This window comes from Natator depressus, chromosome 2 (assembly GCF_965152275.1).
Source record: "Natator depressus isolate rNatDep1 chromosome 2, rNatDep2.hap1, whole genome shotgun sequence".
Taxonomy (NCBI): domain Eukaryota; kingdom Metazoa; phylum Chordata; order Testudines; family Cheloniidae; genus Natator; species Natator depressus.
This window is the reverse complement of record NC_134235.1, coordinates 30,531,319-30,558,725: the sequence shown is the minus strand read 5'-3', so window position 1 is coordinate 30,558,725 and position 27,407 is coordinate 30,531,319. Positions and strand designations below refer to the sequence as shown.

General features: G+C 39.4%; 1 long non-coding RNA gene across 2 annotated transcripts in view; it reads left to right on the top strand.

Moving 5' to 3' along the window:
• The first annotated feature begins 1,376 nt into the window (after nt 1–1,376).
• The window catches only part of LOC141981297 (uncharacterized), a 70,727-nt gene continuing 44,696 nt past the window's right edge, over nt 1,377–27,407 (top strand). For both annotated transcript variants that reach the window (XR_012637722.1, XR_012637723.1), the window contains exons 1-2: nt 1,377–1,590; nt 13,289–13,485. This is a non-coding gene — a long non-coding RNA (uncharacterized LOC141981297). The remainder of the gene's footprint in view (nt 1,591–13,288; nt 13,486–27,407) is intronic.

The following is a 27,407-nucleotide window of genomic DNA, read 5'->3' as shown; positions in this document are numbered from 1 at the left end:
CAGACATGCTTAAGCAGGCTGTTTTTTGCTGGGAAGGTCACAGTATAGTCATGAAACTATTCAGCCTGGAAGTACCCTCTTAGAAGGCCAAGAGTTGCATGGGGGGAGCCAGAAGCCTAGAGTGGGCATCCTTGTTGGACCATAAAGGGAGAATACAAGTGCAGTTGCCATGAACTGTGACACCTCCCTTCTCTGAATGAACTAGGACTGCATATAAGAACTTTTGAACTTCACAAACATAGCATTTTCATGAAGCTTCACCAATCAACGGTAACATAAATACACTACAAATATCCACTAGATGACATTGGAAAAATTCCCTGCTTTGAAATATTCTGCACTTCCCAGGTTATGGGATCTGAGTTACTACAGAGAATTCTTTCCTCGGTATCTGGCTGGTGAGTCTTGCTCACACACTCAGGGTTCAGCTGATCGCCATACTTGGGGTCAGGAAGGAATTTTCCTCCTGGCGGTTTTTCACCTTCCTCTGCAGCATGGGGCATGGGTCACTTGCTGGAGGATTATTATTTAAATTAAATATTATTAGTTAATAATTATTATTTAATTAATAATAAATTAATAATAATTAATATTTAATGGGTCACTTGCTGGAGGATTATTAAATTATTTGTAAATTGCTAGGCAGGAGAAGTGCAGAGTCATGGTTACCATCCACTACACTTCTAATTAAATTAAATAAGTGATTGAGAGGGTTAGCAGAGATTCGGAACAAAATTGGTGGGAGACATTATTGAGATGGTGCCTCACAGCACTGGGGATTTAATCTGGCCTAACATTTAATTGTTGTGATTCTAATGCTTCAGGTGGCGTTGGTTGTTATGCTTCTAGTACTGATATTCTGGATTTGAAGGAAGATCAATCAGTTGCAAAGTCAGCAATTTTATAGACCATAGGTAGTCCCTGAAGATAAGTACATGAAGTCTGGTCCTTAATGAGGCAAAGTCAGGGGTGAAACCAGAGAGTGCCAGCAAGAAGATTCTTGCTTGGTCTCGGCCTGGGCCTTCAAAAGTAACTCATTGAGCTCGTTATATATATATATATATATGTAAAGGCCTTAAAAATAAAAATTAAAAACATATCGCCTTTAAGGAGGGGAATGTTGCCCTGGATTTGAGGGGTATGTATATCCAATAATGTGATCAAGTTAATTGCAATCATATTATGTGCATTCAGCCACCCTGAATTAATGAACTAGAACAGCACATAGTTAAGTGTTAATTTGGAGACAGGCTTTCAGAAGCAAGGTCATATCTAGCTGGCAGTTTCTGCTAATCAGAATGGGAGGAGGGGATAAACATGTAAATAACTGAGACTAAAAACCTTGGTGGTTGGGAAATCTTGAGTCTTGATGCCTCTGATATGCAAAGTTAGGAACAGTGATGATATAGTAGGGGTCATTGTGTGTTTTGTATAAGTTAGTTATAAAAGATTAGCTAATAGAGTGTACTTTGGAACAGTCCTCTATGGTCATCTTGAGAGATGTTTTTCGTGACTTTTTTTTCCACAGTGGGTAAGCAACTGGCCCCTATCAACTTGCTGTTAATTACGCAGTACCAGTCCCGATGTTAGGTAAATAGCTGTGATATTCTAAACCTATTGCTTATGTTTGTGTGTGCTTAAATCTAATAAACTGCAATTTTAGATAGAACATGCTTACTTGCATGAATCTTATCAGATGGAAGTGCTGTGTTCCTGTTGATTTATTCCTTATAATGCCTGGAGTGAAATAGTTTTGTTGCCCCTGTTGGGGGTACTGAAAACCCTGGGTAACAGCATCTATTCCTTGACCCATAACAGAAGCTGGATTGGCCCTTACATTTTTCAACAAATCCAGGCACAACATCCGTAATCAGTTTGCTGCTGTTTTTATTTGCAATTAAAAATGAACTTGCATATAAGAATCCAATCAATATTTACTTAGGTATTTAAAAAATCAGATACCATTTGAGCAAAATGAGTGGCTCATTAATTGTGTTTAATTTGTGTTTATTATTAGATAGTTTAAAGTAATATTAATTTTAAAATTTCATAATAGGTACTAAGGAGGTAAACAGGAACTGGGGACAAATACTTAATTCAAATTTTAGAAACCTTTTAACCTTACCATTTAAAGCTTTACAATGCAGGTAATTCAGGGCTAAATGGGGAAAAATGTTTAATGAATTATTTATAACTGAAAAGTGGCTTGTAGATGGAAAAGAAGCTGAAAAAATGTTTACATTCTGAATCAACCCTACTGGTTCAATATTAAAACTCTAATTCCACTAACTGTTAATATTCACATTCAGTTTTAATTTTTTGCTTTTTTGTAACAATACTCTCAGGAAGGGAGATTTTGAAGAATTATATGATATCTAGGTGGTTCTTCGACAGTCAGTGCTGAGGTATCTGAGTTCCACACGTTAATATAAAATCTCTTTCTTATATCTGTCTATATCAGGGGTCGGCAACCTTCAGTACATGGCTCATCAGTGTAATCCGCTGGCAGGCCACGAGACATTTTGTTTAGGTTGACCGTCCATAGGCATGGCCCCCTGCAGCTCCCAGTGGCCGCAGTTCGCCGTTCCCGGGCAATAGGAGCTACAGGAAGTAGCAGGCTGCAGGGATGTACTGGCCGTCGCTTCCCACAGCTCCCATTGGCTGGGAACGGTGAATCACGGCCACTGGGAGCTGCAGGGGGCCATTCCTGTGGATGGTCAACATAAACAAAATGTCTCGTGGCCTGCCAGCAGATTACCCTAATGAGCCATGTACCGAAGGTTGCCGACCCCTCGTCTATATAGTATCCTACTGGGGAAAAAAAACAAACAACCTGTGTTAAAATGGAGTTAAGGTTCAGAATATGTATCACTAATTGAAGGGTAAGGGAAAACACATTACATGGATGTTGTAATTATCTCTAAACCAAGCAGTACAAACCCAGAACATTTAGAGCTAAGGGTACTCTTAAAAATGAAAATCTCAACATGTTCAGGTAAGGAAAGCACAGGTTAGGCACTCAAACAAAATGAATTCTGCACTGTAATGATATCATGCAAAATCAGTACATTTATGATTAAGTCATTGTGGAGTTCATAGTCCCAGATTAGATTATGTGCAATCATAACGGTTAGATAGATACAAAAGTTAATTATAAAGTAATTTCTTCAAATATGGTTTATACAAAAGGTATTCATTTAATTTTAACTGTATGGAAAGTTTGAGGAGTCTATTTCATTATTAAAATAATTGAGGAGAAAGAAAAGAAAAAATGAGATGTTAAATTTCTGAGGCTTTAATTAATTTTATCTCCTAACCTAATTAACAGAATTACTTGCAAATTATACATAGTTATGTAGGCTCCAGTAATGATTAAAGCTGGGAGAAATTTATTCAGAGAACACGAATTTTGCAAAAAAAAAAAAATGCCATTTCTGGGGCTCCAAAAGTATTTGAAAATTATGGTCAAATTCAACAAATCGTTTCAGCAATAAATAAAATTTAAAAAGTCAAAAAACATTTAGTTTCATCCATTTCAAAATGTTGCATTTCGACTTTATCATTGCAAAACAGCTTTTAATTAAAAGAAAACCCACAAAAATGGTGAAAGACACCTAAAAAGACTGAAGCCATGTCTACCCTAGCACTTATGTTGGCAAAATTTTGTCACTCACGGATGTGAAAAAACACACCCCTGACAGACATAAGGTTTGCCAGCATAAGTGCTCGTGTGCATAGCGGTATGTCAATTGGCGATGCTCTCCTGCCGACATAGCTACCGCTGCTCATTGAGCGAGTTTTATTATGTCGACAAGGGAGTTCTCTCCCATTGGCATAACATGACTACAGCAGCAAAGCTGTATCAGTGCAGCTGTGCCACTGTAAGCTGGTGATTGTAGATATGGCCTGAATCAAAGTGAAAAACGAGGAGAAAGAAACTCTTTTTGAATTGACCCAAAATGTTCTGGTTGATTCAAAGCGTCCTCATTTTTTTTTTATTTAATGAAAGCAATAATTTTTAAAAAATGGTTTATGTTAGAATTAAATCCCCCCGCCCCGCAATTTGGCCCACAAACAAACAAAAAACCAATTGTTCTCTCAGCTCTGGCCATTACTGCATTGTTGCATTGCGTTACATTGTTGTTAAGACCATTTTATACTTGAAGGGGGGAATTTAAGCTCTTTGTTATGCATGAAAAAAAGAGTATCCTCAAATTTACAGCGCTTACTGTCTGGGTATGGAATTCATTTTCTAATGATTTCAAATGTATTTTGTAAGAATACAAGTGCATTTGTTCGTTAGTCTAGGAGTTCAAATTAAACTTGGTTCTCTAAGAAATTTAGCATCTCTGTCAATCTCTCTATCCCTCACAGAGGATTATTACATATATCTATATGTCTTATATCTATATCCCAGAACCAAATGTCTCATACTAGAAGACTCTTTAATCTAGCAGCCAAGAGTCTACAAGACTGCATAGCTAGAATCTGAAGTTGGAAAAATTGAAACTACAATTAGATGCACATTTTTTTCAGTGAGGTTAATTACAGACAAAATTCTCTGTCACTTGGAGACTTTAAATTAAGATTCGATATTGTGGTAAGTCATCAGTATATTTTAGATAGGTGACCAGATATTATCCTCTGCCCTCAGTTTATCGGTTATATTTTAGCTCTGCAAGAAAACAGAAAAGGGAGAAAGTATTTACCTCTTAACCAGACAAGAGGTAAATACCTTTCCCCAGGATACTGAATGGCCCAAAGGTAAGAGATGTCTTCCTAAAAGATATGCCTTAGTTCAGCTACAAGTTATTGAGCTGTATGCAGGAATTACTTGATAAAATCCTATTGCATGTGTTATACAAACTAAATAATCTAATGGTTCCTTCTGGCATTAAAATCCATGAAGGGTCTTCCCTCCATTTTGTCACAACAGTATTTTGTATATTTTATTCACTTAGTCTTGTTTGATTTATTTTTTCTGACATTACTATGGAATGGCTAACATTGACAAAGTAGACTTTCCCTAAATAAAGCACTGATTTTTTGATTGTCTGGCTTTGCCGAAAGAATGGCAGGAGACATTAGACATGGGTTTAATTAGGTCACAACTTTATTATTAGATGTCCGGGAATAACCCGGTGGATAAAATGGGCAGTGCAGGTGAAAACACCCACAATTCACCCGGAGGTGGGGGGGTGGGAAGGGGTGAGTGCTTTCCGTTTATGTCCCTCCAGCAGATCCACTCCCAGGACCCTCCAATTTCAGCCAATTCCAGGAGGTGGAGGGGCTTCCATCAGCTCCCCCGCTTTTCATTCAGATCCCTCCAGCAATTCCCTTGCTGGGATCTTACCGACCACCCCCGCTTGTAGGAGGGGTTAAGGTGGACTATAATGATGGTGGAGGGGTTGGTTTTTTGCTGTACCAATCAGAGGAGTCCCCAACTGCCTCCAGGTTGCTCAGTTACCAAGCACCTCTCCTTAATTCCTTTTCCAAGCCATTTATCCATTCTTTTGTGCCTTAATTTATGGAGTGCCTGCACTGAACATCCGCCACAAGGAGGCACCAGCCATTAGCTTGGCTGCCTCCTACCCACACCCAGCTGGGTTTCCGGACATCTCCCAATGCCCTCTTTTTTATCAGCCAAAATATGGCTGCACCTGAGTCTGACAGGTGCACCCCATTCTCTCGAAATAACTCCAGTGCCCCATAGAATATATCAGGATGTGAAACTACTGTCCCCGCCAAGGGCAGCAAGAATTTGGCCACTTCCCTGTTCACATACTTCCTGGTTTTGTGCACCCTGGCCAGGTTCATGGCTCCGCGCCAGACCCTGCGTTGAAGCATATCTGACCAGACAATTTTCAGAGTAACAGCCGTGTTAGTCTGTATTCGCAAAAAGAAAAGGAGTACTTGTGGCACCTTAGAGACTAACCAGTTTATTTGAGCATAAGCTTTCGTGAGCTACAGCTCACTTCATCGGATGCATACTGTGGAAACTGTTTGCACAGTATGCATCCGATGAAGTGAGCTGTAGCTCACGAAAGCTTGATGAAGTGAGCTGTAGCTCATGAAAGCTTATGCTCAAATAAATTGGTTAGTCTCTAAGGTGCCACAAGTACTCCTTTTCTTTCTGACCAGACAATGTTAACGCCCCCCCAAAATTGCCAGGATATGCATCATGTCCCTCCTAGTTTGAAGCATTAACTCCACCCCTTTGAGTGTTCCTAGATCATTTTCTCCCAGGTGTATCAAGAATATATCCGGTGGCCACCGACGCACCCGCATAGCATACAACAGCAGTATCAGTTGATCCCATAACATGCCCCTCCGTGTGTGCCAACTGAGTAATGCTTCACCACCGAATCTCAGCTGGGAGCCCTTGGGGAACCTGGGATGGGTACCTATGCATGCAAAATACATACACATGTATAGCCGGCTGTCCCGTATCTGAAATGAGAACACAACCGATTAATGTTGATTTTCCACCTGCAGTCTTACATGCGTTCGGTATGCATTAGACTGCCAGCGTCCAATTTCCTGAATAGCCTCTGCTTCCATACCTATCTGCACTGCTGTCATAGCTGCCTCTATTCTGAATGAGTGGGAACCAAATTCATGGGCTTGCAGCCCCAACCTCATTACCCCGTCTCAACATGGTAATCAACTGATATCCCATGAGGGGACTCCCATCTCCGTGTACAAAAAGGGGGCCAGTTACTTAATGAACATTGTACAGCAATATGTGGTAAGCTGGAAAAGGCCTATTTGTTCATCCAGACCATTTCCATGCTAATGCAGGAGTCTATTCAAGTATATTTTGCAGTACAGATTTAAATGTCCCAAGAAATTGAACCACTTCCTTAGGAAGACTGTTCAATAACCTATGAGAGGTGTTAAATGCGGTTTACAGTTTCCCAAACTTGATCATTACAAGACAATGATGTTTTTGGAAATTATAGTTTATCTATGTAAATTCTTGCATTAATATGACCTTATGAGTCACACAAATATCTTGGAGATTAGTCCATCTATCTATCTAGAGTTCCAATATAATTTATATTTTGTAATGATGAGGATTAGGAAACTCCATTTGGCATAGTTTGATCCATATAGTGCTCCCATTATCCATTCTTCCAGTATATGTTCCCATTATTCTTTCTTTCTATTGTAAGAAAATCTTAAAGAAAGTGACTCATACAGGGAGCATAGAAGGGGTAGCTAGCTGTTCAGTGGAAGCTATCCCCTGCTGGCTTGGGGAGTTGAGAAACCTACTAGCTTTTGAAAGACCTGCCATCTTCTAGTGCCTTCAATCCAGGAACCTACTCACTCCATGTGGGAAGAATCCAGAATCAGAAATTGCTAATCTCAGAGCAGTTGCTCTGAATCATGCTGTTGTCTCAATGCAGGAATTGTCATTCTAGTGCTGCTCTCAGCATGCAGAAACACAGAGTAGACTGTATTAAATATCAGCTTGGAAAAAACAAAACCTTATGCACATCAAGATTTTCATGTATATCATGTACCAATAGGTGACACCGTTGCACTGTGACATTCATACACAGTCAGAAAGAATAAACAAGATGGTCTGTTTTCCTTTTTACAGTTTCTAAAACAAAAAACACTTTTTTTCTTGGCAAATGCAATTTTCATGTAATTTGGCTGCTGTTTTTTTTTCTTTAAAAAAATCATTTTAACTATATTGTTGCAGCCTTGACATTTCTTTATAATTATATAAAAGAAGCCTCTGATCACAAGTATCTGAATCAATTAAGCTTCAGTAAATGTGCCTTTGTGTTGCTTCACTGCTGAGCAAATAGTGACACAGAAGACTTCATCGGATCAATTTCTTATTCCATTGGTGACCTAAATATTGCTGTTCCCATGCTTCTTTATTGAATTTTTATACTCACAAGTCAAACTGGATATACAAGGTATTTTCATAGGTTGGCAAATCTCATTGGTAACAGAGTGGTTTAGGCTCCAGTAGTCCCATATTTCCTACTTAATGAACGGAAGCCCATATTGTATAAAATAGGGATAATGAACTGACCTCCTTTGTAAAGCACTTTGCATTCTAATGATGAAAAGTGCTATATACGAGCTAAACATTAATACTATTATTATGGTTATTGTAGTTCTATTTCTAGCGCTGCTACCAAATCTGTGACCTCGGGCAAGTGTCACAACCTCTCCATCACACTGTTTACCCATGCTTAAAATAGGGATAATTGTACCTATCTCTTGGATGTGTTCTGAGGCTTAACTAATTCATAATTTTAGATCACACTGAACAGTGCTGTGTAAATGTAGTGCATAATTACATGTGGTTTCCCTTTTGTGTGTGAATGTGCTGTGTTTGGGAAATAGTAGACAGAGGAGGTTGGGCACTTTGTGTATCCCGAGAGCAGATACACGCAACACCAAGGAAAGCTTCCACACTTGCCAAGCCAGTTTGCCTCAGCCCTGATTTTGTGAGAGACCTTCCAGAATGAGAAGATAATGCAATATACCCAGTCAGCCTTCTCTTGTCTATTCAGACATTAGAAAGGATTGGTAATTAGTGCCACTTTGTGTCTATTTTGATGTGGACACCGGGAAGTCAGATGAACAAATTTATTTGATAGAAACCACCAAACAGCGAGCAGTGGTAACACCTTTCAGTTTCTGCCAGCATGACTGGATTAGACCTGGCAAGAACAGAAATGAAAGGCTTTATTAATTGTCACTAGTCCCCTGAGTTATCCAGATCCCTCTATACTGGGGTTATATTTGATTCACTTAGGTTTTGGGCAATACTGTAAACAATATGCAAAGATAAAGTGGGTATAAATAGCAACAGTATTAGAATCATCCCCTTACTTACACCCACATTGCTGAGGAGTATAAGGGGTTGATTCTGCTCCACTGAAGTCAATGGGAGTTTCACCACTGACTGATCTTAGTGGGAATAGGGCCAAATTTTAAATGACTGCACAAGGTGCAAAGCAGTGGAGAATCAGGCCCATTATGTTTGGAAGGGCTCCTATAAAGACAGAGATGCTAATGGGGCATCATTACCTCTTTGTATCTCAAAGGCTTGGGATCAATGTGCTGAAGCAGAGTTTCCCAAACCAGAAAGCTGAGCCATCCTTCAGGAAAATTAATCCAGTCATGCTCCTCCCTGTAGCCCCATGCTGTGTTGTGAAAGGTCTACCTCTTTTAATGTCATCAGCTTCTGTGCTCCACCAGCTAGTGCTTCATGCCTCTCCGCCCAACACATGTATCATAGAATCAGAAGATTAGGATTGGAAGAGACCTCAGGAGGTCATCTAGTCCAACCGCCTGCTCAAAGCAGGACCAACCCCAACAAAATCATCCCAGCCAGGGCTTTGTAAAGCTGGGACTTAAAAACCTCTAAGGATGGAGATTCCACCACCTCCCTAGGTAACCCATTCCAATGCTTCACTACCCTCCTAGTAAAATAGTGTTTCCTAATATCCAACCTAGATCTGCCCCACTGCAACTTGAGACCATTGCTCCTTGTTCTGTCATCTGCCACCACTGAGAACAGCCAAGCTCCATCCTCTTTGGAACCCCTTTCCAGGTAGTTGAAGGCTGCTAACAAATCCCCCCTCACTCTTCTCTCCTGCAGACTAAATAAACCCAGTTCCCTCAGCCTCTCTTTGTAAGTCATGTGCCTCAGCCCCCTAATCATTTTCATTGCCCTCAGCTGGACTCTCTCCAATCTGTCCACATCCTTTCTGTAGAGGGGGGCCCAAAACTGAATGCAGTACTCCAGATGTGGCCTCACCAGTGCCGAACAGAGGGGAATAATCACTTCCCTCGATCTGCTGGCAATGCTCCTACTAATGCAGCCCAATATGCTGTTAGCCTTCTTGGCAACAAGGGCACACTGTTGACTCATATCCAGCTTCTCATCCACTGAAATCCCCAGGCCCTTTTCTGCAGAACTGCTGCTTAGCCAGTCGGTCCCCAGCCTGTAGCAGTGCATGGGATTCTTCCATCCTAAGTGCAGGACTCTGCACTTGTCCTTGTTGAACCTCATCAGATTTCTTTTGGCCCAGTCCTCCAATTTGTCTAGGTCACTCTGGACCCTATGCCTACCCTCCAGCATATCTACCTCTCCCCCACATCTTAGTGTCATCTGTGAACTTGCTGAGGGTGTAATCCATCCCATCATCCAGATCATTAATAAAGATATTGAACAAAACCGGCCCCAGGACCGACCCCTGGGGCACTCCGCTTGATACCAGCTGCCAACTAGACATTGAGCCATTGATCATTACCCGTTGAGCCCGACAATCTAGCCAGCTTTCTGTCCACCTTATACCCTTTCAGAAATACAGGTATAGGTCTTCATAATATGATATTTCATTTTCTTTTCTATCTCCTTTGACTAATATTGACTTTGAAAGAATTATCATTGGCACGTAAGGTAGCACCTATTAAAGTGAATGGGGTAGCAATTGCTGCACACTTTTTATCGGTCTTATGGATCCCATCACCTTATCTGAGCACCCCACCATCTTTAATGAATGTACCATACCATGTAAGGTATGGAAGTATTATCTCCATTTTACAGATGGATAACTGAGGCACAATGAGACTAAGTGACTTTCTGAACATCACACGTGAAGGCTGTAGTAGAGCAGGGACCTGAACTCCATTTCCCAAGTCCCAAGTTATCGCCTAGCCACTGGACAAGGCTTCCTACAACCTCAGGAATGCTTGTCTGCATCAGTTATGCTTGCACTTAATTTAGGAGGTTTTTTTAATAAAATCATAACAGCTAGAGACTTACTTTTTAAAATGAATGCTGGGGCTCTGGAGAACAATTCAGAGGTCTTTCAGTGTCCCCCCAGGTTTGCACCTTCCAAGGGTGGGAAACCCTGCACTAAAATATTGCATGTTCCTGCTATTTTCAGGCAGGTAAGCTTTTGCTTATTTTGCAAACCAGCAACCGTGGGAAAATGTTGACATCAACCAGACTACTGCGCTTTAAGAGCCTAATTTAGAAAACTTGCACTTTGTTTCTCTAGTGTCTTCAAATTATTGACATGGGAAACTATATAGGAGTTGTTCTGCAGTGTCTCAGTGTCAATGATTAATGCTTGGATTTGCTGAACTCTTGTCCTGCAAGAGTACTGGGTACCTCTCTTTTATCGTTAATGTTGATTTCTAAATAGACACTGGAGTCAGATTAAAAAAACGATCTGCCACAGCAGATCACCCAGAAACAGAGGTATACATTTAAAAAGAAAAGAAATGTAAACTATTGAAAAATAAATTGCATAGATTGTTGCAGCTCCTAGGCAACTGTTTTACACACATATTTCATCTGCTATTGACTAAAATTATGTTTTTACTAAATCAGCTGTCACATCAAATGATAATCAGGTTATGTTTTTTCTTCTGTGAAACTGTGATTGCCAAAAACTTGGTTGCTCTCTATTTTTCATAATATTTTAAAGAAAAATATCTAAAATCAATTATCACATTTGCCCAAGAATTACTATTACATGTTACAGTTACATGGGTGTTTTGCAGACAATAAAATCCACGAGAAGTTGAACCCTCTAATGCCTGGAATAAATGCTAATATAGACTTGTATTAACAGTATAATTTTGTTATTTCTTGTTTGGCTATGTATTTTTCATACTAGGTCAGGAGAGTATTTAACGATCCATTGAATCAATAGGACTTGAGTACATGGCTAAAATGTAGCACATTTGGTGTAGCTATGAATAGCTATGTAGGGAAATGATTTCAAAATGCTTTACAAAGGTGTGTACATACAATGAGGCCAATTTTACAGAAGTAGTAATAGAGGCACAAATTAACAAAGTTAATTGGTAACCCAAGGAAACAAGCAACATAGCAAATAAGTGTGAGGTCCAAGATCAGAATCCAGGGGTGAAATCTTGAAGAGGTCTGGTGAGAAATTTTCTTTCAAAAATTGTTTTCAATGGAAAATGGGATTTTGGATGAATGAAAACTCTTTGTGGAAATGTCTGATTTCTTTAAAGGAAATAAATAAATAATAATAATAATTAATAATTAATAGGAAAGGTGTCAAAAACCAAAATATTTTGCCCGAATTGGAAAAATGTCTGGTTTTCAGGTGAAGAAAATTTGGGTTTTGGACAAAAATATCTGATTCTTGAGAAACAGTTGAAATTTTCTGCAGGAAAGTGATAATTGTCATCCAGCTCTAATCAGAACACCATTGAAAGCAATGGGAAAACTTCCTTTAACTTCAGTGAGACAAGGATTTCCCCCTACTGTCTTCTTTGCTTGTTAGCAGCAAGAAAAGGAGGAAGCCTTTCCTTGGATTCCAAAAGCTCTGGTCTGGTATGAACATGGGACCTTGATTAGCTTGGCTTTGGCTAGCTTGGAGCACTTCAGTCAATGCTGGACTACAGAGGCATTCCTATGCAATATATCATTCTTGAAGTGTACATTAACAAGTATATCGGAAAAATAAAATTACCTTGCAGCCTTCAAATCTCAAAGTGCAAACCAATATTCTCCAAAACACACTGCTTCTCAAGGAGGCTAGTTGCTGTACCAAATTTCACCTTTCAAACCTCAGCCAATTTTTTAAGGTAGCCTTGTTCAAAACAATGTTGTAAGACTTTTTCTATAATGACAAATTTTCCCCTCAATCTCATTTACAAACAAACAAACAAGCAAACAAACAAACAAACAAGCAAACAACAGAATGTTTTTGGTCACACTTAAGAAAGAAGAAAAAAGTCATCTTCAGGCATATAATGATCCTGTAATCTTTCAAAAGGCTTCACAGAAACTTGTTTTTCTACCTTAACAACAGTGAACCTCACATCCTCTACTATTGTGTATTCCCTCATTCTCACAGACAGAGACCAAAATTCCATAACGTTCGTTGCAATGGACTTCATTGAACCGAGAGGTTTTTATTATTATAAGGGAAATGATTAATCCATCAATCTGTTCAGTTTGCCAAGGTTTAATTTGTGACAAAGTAGAGCTTTACTGTTTCTAAATAAGAATTAGAGTATCTTATTTTAGTGCTGAGTGAGAGACTCATGCCTTTATTGAATTTCAGTACACTACTGAAGCCTTAGAGCTGTGAAATAGGTTCACTTCAAAAAATTGCTACTCAAGCTTTTAAAAGCAAGGAATTCTTCAAGTCGAGATTCTCCATCTAACCTCCAAATAAATTAAATAATGAAGGCCAACAGCTTATTTCTTCATTTGTAGAGAAATGCTTATTTTTGTCCTTTTTTTTTTTCTTTCTTAAAGACAGCTGTGGCTTCACATTGTTTCTTCTGCTTGGAAGCTACAGCAAGCAGCTGTTCTGCAGCTGATGACAAGTTTATACTTTGACACAGAGTTCAAGAGAAAGAAACAGACAAGTTCTTTTGCTCCTGATTGTTGGAAACAGCACAAGAAACTCCAGCCTGCATAACTTCTGCTCAGAAAGACGGCTTGCACAGCAGGTATTGCCTTCCTTAGTTCTAGTCTAGTGACTGGGGACTGAGAATGTACAATGTGAGGACAGCTGCATTAATCCCTGCCTGTCATATACCGTGTAGATCAATTCTAAATAACTTGAATGTACAGGGATGAGTTCAGATGAGAGAAACAATTTCCTTGACTTTGGTAAGATAGTGAGAAAATATAATTCCATATGCACCTTCCCCCTACCCAACCCTCCTCATCTGTTCAATTCACCTGGGAAGAAAAGATACAACTCCTTTTACAAACAGCTTTCTCAGAATAACTGAAAAGTTCCTTGGAATACTGACACTAGAATAACGAGAGGACCATGGGCATGGATCTGGGCAAATAACTGATTTTTCAGCATGCTGGCATTTCTGAAAAAAAAAAAACAAAAAAAATTGGTTTGGTCAGAACCGAATCCAAAGGTTACAAAACCCTTTGGTAATTTGAAAAGGTTGGCAAAATTTTTAGTTTGAGTCAAACTAAATGAATAATTTGAGCCAAAGTGTACTGTTTTGTTTAGTTTCCAGACACTTTTTAACATTAAATCAAAGGAAACGAAGGGCTAGATTCACAAAATGACTGCAGCCGCAGCTACCTCTCTTCTAACGCAGTGCTTAGGGCACTCACTTGGGACACAGAAGACTCAGATTTCAATTCTGCCCTATTGCCCAACTGAAGTGGAGAAAGGATTTGAGCTTGTGTTTCCTCATACAACAAGAGAGCACTTTGGCCACTGGGGTTGTCTAGTGTGGGAATCTCTCCTATTGAAGTTGTTCCACTATGTCTAAATAATTAAATAGCCATTTGCTTAAGCACATGAGCTTGGGTCTCCTACCTCACAGGTAGTTTAGCTACTGGGCTACAGAGTCATTTTCACGCTTGCTGTTTGGCCCATGACAATTCACATATTTTATATACAGTAAAGAAGCTTGAAAGCACCCTCTACTCTGTACCCCCAAGGTGACGGCAGTCTTCTGGCTTCGGGAGAAGTTAAGTTCAGATCCCTTCTCCACCTCAGCCAGAAAGAGGAACTGAACCCACATTTGTAGTATCATAGCTAAGTGCTATAACCCCTGACCTAAACATTAGTAGAACTACAGTTGCTACTTTGTGAATGGTGCCTAAATTCTGAAATACATATACTGTATTTACTGAAACTATTTAGTGAATTTGTTTCAAATTTGCACATAGTTTTGGGTCAGCCAAAGCTGCATTTTTTGGTGAATAAACTATTAATCCAAAACATTTTCCTTAGGTCTCTTAGAGCAAAACAAATCATTTACTCTAAGAATTTAAACTTTTATTCTCTTTAGACCATAATTCCCTTACATTTACTCATGATTTGAATTTACATTTCCCTCCCCACAACTGCATGAACAGTTCACTATGAGCATTCAATAGTTGAATTTAGACATGTGATTTGTGTTGGCCCAACTGGTATTGATCACCTAAAACATGGTATTATGACTGTTTACTAATTTGATTTGTGTAACTCCTAGATTCAAGAGGGAGATTTGAAGAAGTCACAGGAGCTTTCAATCTCTGGGAGAGACTTATTAGTTTAGGGAAAGGTCACAGATAAACAAGATTAGGAATCTTAATATATTTTAAATCTTCTCCTTCTTAGGCCACACAAAATTTTACCTAAGGCATCATTCCCAGAAAAAAATTAGGCTATTGCAAGGTGTATGACTATAGACTGGAATTTACCTTTTGTCTCATTATATGCACACAAAATAATTGCAGGTGCATATACAGTGTTATTTATGAAGGATGTAGACAGGTTAGTTTCCTGTCTGGCTCATTTAATTGACTCAGTTGAAAGGTTTTGGTAGCCTTGTCCCTCTTCTGTGTTAAGCAAAGTCCCATTTCATATAAATATACCATGTATATTATTGTATTACTGGCCTGTAATTTTCTTCCATCATCACGTTAACACAAATTAAGTGGGCATGTGTGGTGTTAATTGTAAATGCTGGTCAGATTCTTGCCTGGCTTATTTCATATCTTCTCTGTCAGGTCTCTGCTGAGGGATTTGAAGAACCTCATTCCCCTGATTTATAAAGCATACCACTTTTGTTGCAAATAGTAGTGCCTATGAGCTTAAAATTAAATTTTCATGTGAATTAGATGTGGCTGTGTCAAGGTTCCTTCTCCACTCTGAACTCTAGGGTACAGATGTGGGGACCTGCATGAAAACCTCCTAAGCTTACTTTTACCAGCTTAGGTTAAAACTTCCCCAAGGTACAAACTATTTTAGCCTTTGCCCTTGGCCTTCCACAGCCACCACCAAATGTTTATCTGGGTTTATTTTTATTAGGAAAGCGTTGTTTGGAAACATCTTTCCCCCAAAATCCTCCCAACCCTGGCACCCTACTTCCTGGGGAAGGTTTGGTAAAAATCCTCACCAATTTGCATAGGTGACCACAGACCCAAACCCTTCAGCCTTAAGGACAATGAAAAAGCATTCTGTTTCTGAAAAGAAGGATTTTAATAGAAGTAAGAAGTAAAAAAGAATCACCTCTGTAAAATCAGGATGGTAAATACCTTACAGGGTAATTATATTAAAAACATAGAGAATCCCTCTAGGCAAAACCTTAAGTTACAAAAAGACACACAGACAGGAATATGCATTCTATTCAGCACAGCTTAATTTCTCAGCCATTTGAAGAAATCATAACCTAACGCATATCTAGCTAGATTACTTACTAAGTTCTAAGACTCCATTCCTGTTCTGTCCCCGGCAAAAGCATCACACAGACAGACAGAGACCCTTTGTTTTTCTCCCTCCTCCCAGCTTTTGAAAGTATCTTGTCTCCTCATTGGTCATTTTGGTCAGCTTATCCTTTACAGGTGAGAGTATTTTTCCTCTGGCCAGGAGGGATTTTAAAGGTGTTTACCCTTCCCTTTATATTTATGACAGGCTGATTTAATGTTTGCACAAAGCAAATGTAGCCCACTAGCCATTGTGTTATATGTGCCTCTCTGTACCCAAGTCACAGACTATGTGAGTTTATTACAGTCTGTACCTTCAGAGTGGGGCTCTTTAGCTGGAGCTATCACAACCTATGCTTCCACTTTGGAGGGCTGTCGTTCAGTTCCTGCTGGTGGCTGTCACATGAGCAGAGGCTCACCCAGCATTAAATTCCTGTAATCTTCATATGTTTGGGATCTGTTTCTTCTGTCCAGCAGAAGCATGTAACCTCCTGGTCAGTAGGTGGCATATGTACTTGTCTGTGCATCTGCCATATAGGATTTGAATCTGTTACAGTTCTTAGCTAGAGAGGCTGGTTTCTTAGGTCAATAAAAAAAATACCTGCTTTCAATTCTAGAGTCTAGTTTAATTCTCTAAGATGTGGACCTCACCCACACATGAAAGAATGCATGCACAGATGCAGTGAATTCATATTAAAAATCTTGCTGAGTGTCTGAGTACTGTGTGCGGCTAAGGATTTCTCTTAACCTCTGGTGCAGGCTTTCCATATCACCAGAGTCTGGACATGTTGTTACTTCACAGATAGGTGGGGGGTAGTAAGTGGAGCTTTGGCTTCACCCTTCATCTTCTCCCAGGCACCACTAATGCAGCTGAGCCAGTACAGAGGGGACGGTAAGTTGTCCCAGCAAAAGGTTAAAGTAACTCTTTGCTGAGTGGGGCCTTTATTCTCTCTTTCTCTAACTGACTGTTCCTTTCTGTGTCCTTCCCATATTATCCTTCTGCTGTGGATGTGCTGGTGCATTGGGAGAGCAGCATATATTAAAGCTGCCAAGTTATCCTGACCTAAACCCCTTCTCAGAATATTCATTGATAGGTGAGAATACATTGCAATGCTCTTTTCTCTGGCCATACTGGTTTCTTTGCAGCACCCATTTTCTCAGTGCAGCCTATGCTGCATTTCACAGAGGGGTATCATGACAGCACTGTTGTTTCCATATAAGATCCTTCCATGCAACGTGGTATGCACCTTTTCATTCCCTTATGCAGATGATCGGATTCTGATAGATATACAGATGTGTGTGTGCACATTAAATGTCCAGATGCTCAGCTTGTTGATTGGTTCATTGTACTCCACCATTTTATAGCAGCGGAGGATCTATCCCATTTCATTTATTTATATGAGTCTATATCTCTTACCTAAACCTACATAATTTATAAAAGTTTTTAAAGAGGTGCAGACACAGGAAAATGTTTAAAATCAATAAACTCAAAGTAACTGAGGCAAAATTGGTCCTTAACTTGTTGTATACTATTTTTAACTGAAACATTTAAAATAATCTTGTATTTAAAATGTCCTTTTAGGCATAATTGTTTCAGCTCATCTGTGGGGAAGTTTCTTTTCCTTCCCCCCCCCATAATGTTCCTTTTCATAACTAATATAAGCATGTACATTCATGACCTGTAGCTAGAGAGATTTTTTTTTTGTTTAATCCTTTAAAAACGATGTTTGAACATTTCAAACCACATTGCTACAGCCTGAAACAGAACTTATTTTTGTACTTCTCAGGTTCCAACAAGGAAAAATTGTGAGAGTCCCTGTTACACTAAAAACCTGGGGAAAGCTAAAAATATTAGTCAAAAGCAATGAGAATGGCTAGAACTTTACCTTCCAAATTACAAAGGAGGCTGTACATCACACAAGCTACATTAAAATAAAAAATAAAATAAAATAAAACCCAGCTTGGTTTAGCAGGTGTTGTAAATGCCTGGTTGGATTATTTGTAAACACTTCCCTTACTTGCTCCTTAGTCAGGGCTAAACATATAAAAGAAAGGTGTTCCAGCTCTACAAAGCTACCTTCACGTATCTTTTTAGCTGCTGGTTAAAGCATTTGGATTACAGTAAATCAAAGTTAATTCAAAGCCTTTCCTTATCCTTTAGTTAGAGTACTGTGTGTGACTGAGTTTGCTGTGAGTGAGCTTTATTTTTAGCAATGAAGTTACAAAAATCAGGCTTTATTGAATCTGAAAACATTGCATTTCACAAGAAAATTGTAAGTGCCATCTGTGAGGCTGGCCGGTTCACTAAATAGCATTGTGGAACTAGCAATTTTTGATTCGCCAGTACTTGTGCATTTTATAATCCACCACTAAATTCAATCTTTCCTGGTAGCCAACATGAAAGTTCATAGAAAAAATTATGAAATTCTTCCTCCCTGCTTCTAGGTTCTGAAAAAAATCCCTGTACTCTTAACAGTCTTCAGAAGATGATCAAGTGACTTACTGCTTAACCAATTAAACAATTTAGAAGCCTCCTATCTTAGAACAAACTCTTACTGACTGAGCACTCTCCGAGGACATGGCAATATGCATATGCAATTCTGAAAGATGTCTTTTCCAGATTAACCTTTTAATGAGAATTACTGAATCTATAATAAAGAAGAGTTATAAGATGTAAAAGTCTAATCTTTAAACATTGTCACCTGTAAATATTCAGGGTGAGATTCTGTGCTATAACTGTAAGAGTTGTTAGCCCCTTTTTCATGCTCCCAATCCTGGGCACCATAGAAGGCAGATTTATGGGCTGTGTTCCTCAGTGCCTACACCAGGGGAACCCTGCTCCAGCCAGAACCAGGGCTTTTGGAACCCCTTTAGGTAACTCCAGCCCTTTTACCCAGCTTGAAGCTAACACAGTGGGAGAGGAGTTCTCACTCTTGGTCTTATTAGTGATTTTGATTGCTATTTAACTAGGATGCTCAGTTTTTCTTTTCAGCCAGTCTTATTTGTATCTTCTACTGACTATTCGTCACTGTGTATTATTTGTTTGTCCTCCTTCTCTTACTGCTTTGCTCCAGCCACACCCCCAACCTTCCTTCTCCAATCCATGTGTATGTGGAGCAGCCAAGTAACGTTAACAAGACCTCTAAAATCTATTTTAATTGCAGTTTGTGATTTAACTGATACAAGGCTTAAAGAAACAGGCTTTCGGCAGCACAGCCTTGGAAAAGTGTAGGTACCCCATACCAGTCCACTTAAACACCTTGCTACTCATTTGCCTATGCTAGATACATAGATACCCACAATGTTCTTACATGTATCATCAATGTTTTTTACTAGAGTTATCCCCATGATTCATAAGCTCACAGTTTATTTTTTGGCAGAGCTAGTGTCTTGGCTCTGGAAACACTGTGAGAGGGAACATTCTACACCTAGAAGTACTTTCTTTTCTACAGCCTACTTTGGAAATGTGAATTGTGCAGGGTTTCTCTATACATTTTTCGGTATGCCCTTTATTCCCATATAATGCATGTGGCAGCTTGTCTTTATTTCAAAATTTTCCTAAACTGACATGTGTTGACATCTATTGGCCTGTTCTAATCTTATGTCCATAACAATGATGATTATTCAAGACTATGTAAGCAGATTAAGCATTTGCTGTTGCTGACCATTCAAACAGAAACAATCCAATGTTAAATTCATAGGGGATGCTATAATAATATCTCATTGCAGAATAGTGTGTTCTCGTTGTCCTTTGAAATCTCGATCCATCAACAACTATTAACAGGTCAGTCAATTTTTGGAAGACAGTTATGAAAGCATTTTTCAGATGACATTTCTTATTGTATTTGACATCAGATATAATTCAGGGTGAAGTAATTACATATTAAATGGTTTCAGAGTAGTAGCCATGTTAGTCTGTATCCGGAAAAAGAACAGGAGTACTTGTGGCACCTTAGAAACTAACAAATTTATTAGAGCATAAGCTTTCATGGGCTACAGCCCACTTCATCGGATGCATAGAATGGAACATATATATATATAAAAGTTGGAAGTTACCATACAAACTGTGAGAGGCTAATTAGTTGAGCTATTATCAGCAGGAGAAAAAAAACTTTTGTAGTGATCATCAAGATGGCCCATTTAGACAGTTGACAAGAAGGTGTGAGGATACTTAACTTAAGGAAATAGATTCAATATGTGTAATGACCCAGCCACTTCCAGTCTCTATTCAAACCCAAGTTAATGGTATCTAGTTTGCATATTAATTCAAGCTCAGCAGTTTCTCCTTGGAGTCTGTTTTTGAAGCTTTTCTGTTGCAAAATTGCCACCCTTAAATCTTTTACTCAGTGGCCAGAGAGGTTGAAGTGTTCTCCTAGCAGTTTTTGAATGTTATGATTCCTGATGTCAGATTTATGTCTATTTATTCTTTTGCATAGAGACTGTCCGGTTTGGCCAATGTACATGGCAGATGGGCACTGCTGGCACATGATGGCATATATCACATTGGTAGATGTGCAGGTGAATGAGCCCCTGATAGTGGCTGATGTGATTAGGTCCTATGATGGTGTCACTTGAATAAATATGTGGACAGAGTTGGCATCGGGCTTTGTTGCAAGGACAGGTTTCTGGGTTAGTGTTTTTGTTTTGTGGTGTGTGGTTGCTGAAGAGTATTTGCTTCAGGTTGGGGGGCTGTCTGTAAGCGAGGACTGGTCTGTCACCCAAGATCTGTGAGAGTGAGGGATCATTTTTCAGGATAGGTTGTAAATCTTTGATGATGCGCTGGAGAGGTTTTAGTTGGGGGCTGAAGGTGACAGCTAGTGGCATTCTGTTATTTTCCTTGTTGGGCCTATCCTGTCGTAGGTGACTTCTGGGTACTCTTCTGGCTCTGTCAATCTGTTTTTTTCACTTCAGCAGGTGGGTATTGTAGTTTTAAGAATGCTTGATAGAGATCTTGTAGGTGTTCGACTCTGGTTAGTAATATATCTTTCTAATTTGCTTAAGAAGACTTTACTTATAAGAAAAATGGCAGTGTTTTCATAATAAAAGAGATTTCTATTCCTATCCTAATTATTTGCATTTTCACAGAGTAATAATTTTTTTGGTACTTATAGATTAAAACCAAGGCTTGTCACTCTTAAGTTTTACATTGCGTTTATGTTACTCTGTGCTATTTAAATGCCAGTTCACTAGGAAGATCTTATTGCAAACAAGCCATTATCCAATAAATATAATTTGTTTAACTGTTATGCCAGTCAGTTATTATTACTGGACTTCTATCAAGGCAATCATGTGTAAAAATTATGGATGTTAGGTGCTTTAGAAGAAGCGTGTCATCTATCTCAGGTACTTATGTGGCCTCCATGACCATAGAGTCAGAGCACCTCACCTTACAATCTTAATTTTTTTTTTCTTTACAAAACCCTTCTAAGGTAGTGCTATTATCACCATTTTACAGATGGGGAACTGAAGCACAAAGGCTTAGATCCACAAAGCTACATAGGCACCCAAGGCTCAGGGTTAGGCGTCTAAATCCCAGTTTTGGCTCCACTGCAATACCTAAAACTTCCACTGAACCCTGTAGGTGCCTGATTTTGCAATACATGTTTCCTGAGCACCTATGTTTCAGCCTTTGTACACACACACGGCTGCCTCCCTCTAGGTACCCAGATGCCTGTCTGCTGCCTAAGCCCCAGAGTGGTTCACTAGGAGAAGATAAGCATTCAGCCACCTTTGTCACATATGAGGCCTGATCCAGTAGGCATGCTCAGAGGCCACTGATCAGATTGGGTCCCATTCAAAATCCATCCAGAGGAGAAGGTTGTACTCACGTTATGACTTTTAGCACAGTGGTTAGAGTATTTGCCTGACATATGGGTGACATAGGTTTAATTTGCCCCTCGCTGCTAGAGAGGGAGAAATTATTTGAATAGGGGTCTCCCACCTCTAAGGAGAGTGCTCTAATCACTGAGCCATAGAATATTCTGATGTGGGGTTCCCTCGGTCTCTCCTGCTAAAGTTGTTCCACTGTGGATAAATAATGAAAGGGGGATTGGGCCCTGGGTCTATTACATTCCTGGTGGGTGCCCAAACCACTGGACTACAGGGCCGTTGTCCCTCTCTCTTTGGCCCAATGTCTACTCCACCATGGCTAAATCCTTAAATAATCATTGGGCTAGAGAGAGAGTGAGAATGACTCTGTAGTCCACATGGGTTAGGGCACCCATGTGGGAGGCACAGGGTCCAGTCCCCATGCCCTATCAAGCTTTTATTATTTATCAATAGTGGTACAGCTTCCACAGAAGAGATTGAAGGTGCCCCATAACAGAATATCCTCTAGCTCAGTGGTTAGATTATGCCCCTATGAAGTGAGAGACCCATGTTCAAAACCTTTCTCCCCTTCTAGCACAGAGAGGGGTGATTTGAAAGTGTGTCTCCCACATTCCAGGCAAATGCTCTAACCACTGAACTAGAAGGCAGCGGCCACCACTGCCTTAGTTTGCTTTGTGTGGAGCAAGGCAGGCATCTAACTCATTTATTCAAGAAGCAGTTGCCTGGCTCCAGGTTCCCCTTTGTGGATTGCTAAGCGGAGATAGGAGGCTCCTATCTCCACGAGAGTGGTGGAGCTTAGTACACACCCCTACCCTCAGCAGTGCCTATTGGTTAGCTTAGGCAGCTCCCTGCTTAGCATGTTGGCATTTGTGAGTCATATTCTTAGGAACCTGTCTTTCCCCATTCATCGTAGAAGGGATCTAGGCACCAAATTGGCTTTGTGGATCCCATTGTTGTTCCTGTGATTTTCTAGTTGTCATAATGCTCAGTGTTGTAACACCTACATCCCTTCACAGATCCCACATGGAGACTTATCCAGTGTCACATAGAAAATCTGTGGAAGGGTACAGAACTAAATTCCAGTCTCTGGAGCCCCAGTTTAGCACACTAACCATCAGATCATCCTTCCTCTCTCTGGGGGAGGGGGTTCTCATACAAATGCGGGTGGAGTCATAACAGAGCTAGGGAGCAGGGAGCTTTCAGAACTAGGGATGTGGATCTGATCTTTGAGTGCCCAACGTTTTCATATTTGTATTAGAATACCTCTTGCCCATTAAAATATAGTGTGATGCTCTAGTCTTTGTTCCTGATCTTTATTTTCCTTTTCTTAAGGAATAACTGAAATATTTATTAATCAGTCTCATTTCTCCCTCTCTCTCCAATTCTGTGCTAGCACATCATGTGGATGAATTTTCTCCTTTACTTTCTGCTGCCGGAAACATATTGTAAGAAACCTCTTTTTTTTTTTTTTTTTTGGTTTTGTTTTGTTTTGTGTTTTTTGTTTTTGGTGATTGAAATACTGCAGTTTTCTGTTAATATATTTTGCTTCTCTAATTATACTACATAACCTGCTCCAGCTTATTTATATAGATCTCTCAACTTTCCTTCGTACCAGACTTAACAAAGTAATCACAAAGTAAAGTACAACCATATAACTGGATAATATAAGAAAATTAGAAACAGTTGGTATTTCAGTACTACCTGTACAGTAAATGGTCAACATAAATAACTATTTCAACATGACTATGACAACAATATAAGAAAATGTCTCTCTTAATTTTCTTGGAAAGCAAGTCAGTCACACATAATGAAAACAATTACTATTCAACAGATTTAGGGATTAAAACTTCATAAAATCACAACTACTTATTTCAAAAGCTAATAGTGGGTATGAATTTTCCTGGAGAGGATTTTTGAAGCTATTCCCTTTTCTATTAGAAACATGCAGATAATGAAAGTGTCCACTATAGCACAGTCTCTTCAGAAGAAGGAGAATAAAAAAAAAAAACTGTTTCAATTCACTAAAGATACATTATGGCAAATTCTGTTCAGTTGTCTGCAATCCCTATAAATTACACTTACGCTATTATACTCTATTACACTTAACTTTCTATTAGTGTTTAAATTCTAATAGTTTATATATAGGTGTTTGTTACTTGGCTATAACATTTTTCTGGCCCAAAACTTAAAGTACAAGGTCCTAATGTGGCAGGGATTTTTTTTTTGTAGAGCTTAACCTGTCAGATCCAAGTCCCATTGAAATCAAAGGAAAGACTCCTAAGACTCTTTGGGAATTGGATCAGGCTTTAATAATAAGCTAGGTTGTCCTTTTTGATAGGGAGGGACAAAAGATGTATGTTCACATGCTCTTTTCTCAGTAAGTAGCATTTTATTTGTTTAGAATGTAATGTCGTTGATCATATTAAAAAACATAGAGCTGGATCATTCATTGGTATAAAATCAGTGTATTGCCAATTACTTCAATGTAGCTATAGCAATTTACACCAGCTAAGGATCCGGCACACAGAATCATATAGTTTCCTTTACTCATATGATCAGGGGGAACAACCATCCAGCAGATCCAAAATTTGGGGTCCATCGGGAAGAACTGCATTCTCCACTGCATCTTTCCCAGCTTCCCTGACTCCCTGGGGTTCAGGATCTGTGCTAAGGGAAATAACTGGATTTCGAGTCCTAAACCCATACTTGACAAATGTCATTCATGTGGTTTGACAGTCACACATTCTCTCCTGCTGGGAACTCTCTCTCAGTCGTGCTTTTTGTCATGCTGCTCATAAACAGGGCTGTAGGCAGTGAGCAAGATTTTCCTTTCTACTTCTGCTGTTTGCTACGGGAAGCTACTCTCAGCGCTTCTGAACAGGCAGTCAAGAATTCCTTCTCTTTCCCTTTCCCTTTCTTCCCAGTCTCTTTGCTGATTCCCTCACCCCCAGCACAGTGGGGCTGGAAATGGGAAGGAGGAGAAGGAGGAAGAGGTGGTCAGCATTGCTGCTTCCTGGCTCTGAGTAGTCATGATTTCAATCTCTTGGAGGCAGCCATGGTATGAGGGAGACAGCAGAAGAGGCATACAGATAAATGCAGGAAGACCAGAGACTGGACCATTGTGAGGAAAGGGCCAGTGAAAAGGGAGAAAGGGCGGGGTAGTAGGTAAAGGGGAAAAAAAGACAGGAGAGGAACTAGCATCAGAAAAGAAATGGGAGGAAGGATGGTCTTGAGGTGAATACACAGGACTGAGAATCAGATCTCCTGGTTTGTGTTTCCAGCCCTGTTTCAATTTGTTGTGTAACTTTGGAAAAGCCACTGTGGCTCAGTTTACTAATCTGTAAAATGGGAATAATAGTACTGTTCTACATCGTAGGACCTTAAAATCCTAGAAAGTCTGTGTCATTAACTTATTATTACTATATAGTAGTAGATAGGCTGAATCAGAAAAAAACTCAGGCACTCTCATCTGCAGAAACGTCACTTGAGGAGCTCCTTAGAACTTAACAAGTAGTAAACAATCTGATGCTTCCATGGAGGTGGGGCAGGGGCCACCAACCTGCACACTCGGCGCAGCATGTAAAACCTCTAAAAAATTGACAGTAAAATTACTAGCATGTAATGTGCCATATTTTTTCCAAAATGTTTTCTAAAATAGCTGTGTACAGTATTAGCAACAGTGGCAAGGCACATCGTGCTATGATAATTTTCCTTATCCCTGAAGATAAAATGTTAGAAAAGACTGAAACAGCCTAAAGCTGTCAATCTTCAGGGCACACTGCTAGGCCCATCTTTTTTTCCAAGGGATGCGCTGAGGGATGGGATTTTGAGCATTGAGGGTTGGAAGTTGTGGCTGAAATGGGTTTTGTTTACTGGAGACACAGCGGGGGTGGGGAGGGATATGAGGCATTTATTTTTGTTGTGATAGCTAGCTTGTAAATCTAATATATGACAAGCCCTCTTAGGCCCTGATCCAAACCCCATTAAAGTCAATTAAAAGACCACCGTTGCCTTCAATGGGCTTTGGATCAGGCCTGTAGAGCCCTAGATAGGCACTTTATTATGTAAATAAACTTTTTAGGAGTGACTCCTTACAGCAGACACACATGGTTGACCCAATCCTGCTGTCATTAATGTCAGTATGAGGTATGTCTTTGATGTCAGTGGTAACAGGATTAGACCAATGTATTGTAATGACCACAAAATATCCATTACACAGTATTCTGTGTGTGTATGTGTCTAAAGTCCACTCTCTTTTGGATTGATCTGTTTTATTATGCCATGGGCACCACAGCAGTGTAGGAAGTTTTGTGGAGGTGTGTTTACTGTCATTCCACTGCCTTTAGCATCTTCAGAGTAACACCACTTTAGCTGAAATACAGCTGTTATTTAACATTTTCAATCCTCTTTCAGGAAAGGGAGTTTTACAGGGTGTCCCCGCCCCTTATGTTTAAACACTGTCCTGCTTTTTAAAGATATAATAGAATATAAAAACATTGTGATGAATTAATAATGATTCTTTGCACTTCTGTAACAGCTTTCAGCTGAGGAGCTCAGTGCAGTCTATGAACCTTATACAAAGTGGTCACCATAAAAAACGCAAAATGTACCAACAGTGGTGTATGAGAGGCAGCACAGTTTTGCCTGCAATTTAGGTCAGATATTCCACTATGTGTTGACTAGCGGTGCTTGGAAAAATTTTAATTAAATATTTTCACAACTGGAACTTTTCACAGGAAAGAGACTTTTTTTAATTTCCTGTTTCAAAAAAAAATTGAGAAAAAAATCTGAAGTTGTCAAAACATACTGTTTCAACATTTTTAAATGAAAATTTAATATTCTTTGGTTCAAAATGATTTTTCATTTCGAAATATGTGAATTTATATTAAACTATTTTTTAAAAAAATCAAAATTGAAATGAAATTTAAATTGATTTGACTAAACATTTTTTTCAGATATTTGGTTTGCAAAAATTGTTGCAATTTCAATGGTTCATCCTTGTTTGGGGGCTGGAATTCTTTTTCAAAATAGTTTCCCACCCAGCTATAGTGTTAACTGATAGAAATCAAAAGTTTTATCACCAGCCTTGGTATTAGTAGACACGTTTATAAAACTGGGCAAAATGAGGTACAGAGAGTTGCTAACCAATAGTTGCAAGATAAACCCATGGCAGATCTAGATTTAGAAATTGTGACATTTGACTCTCCATCACTTGCTCTAATCAATACAATTACACTTCCCTCCAAATAAGAAATCAAGGGCCAGATCCTCAGCTGGTTACCTTAATGGAGCTACACAGATTTATACCAGCTGAGGATCTGGCCCAAAACAAGGAGATATTTTAGTCCTTTTAAATTTCAGTTATGCAATG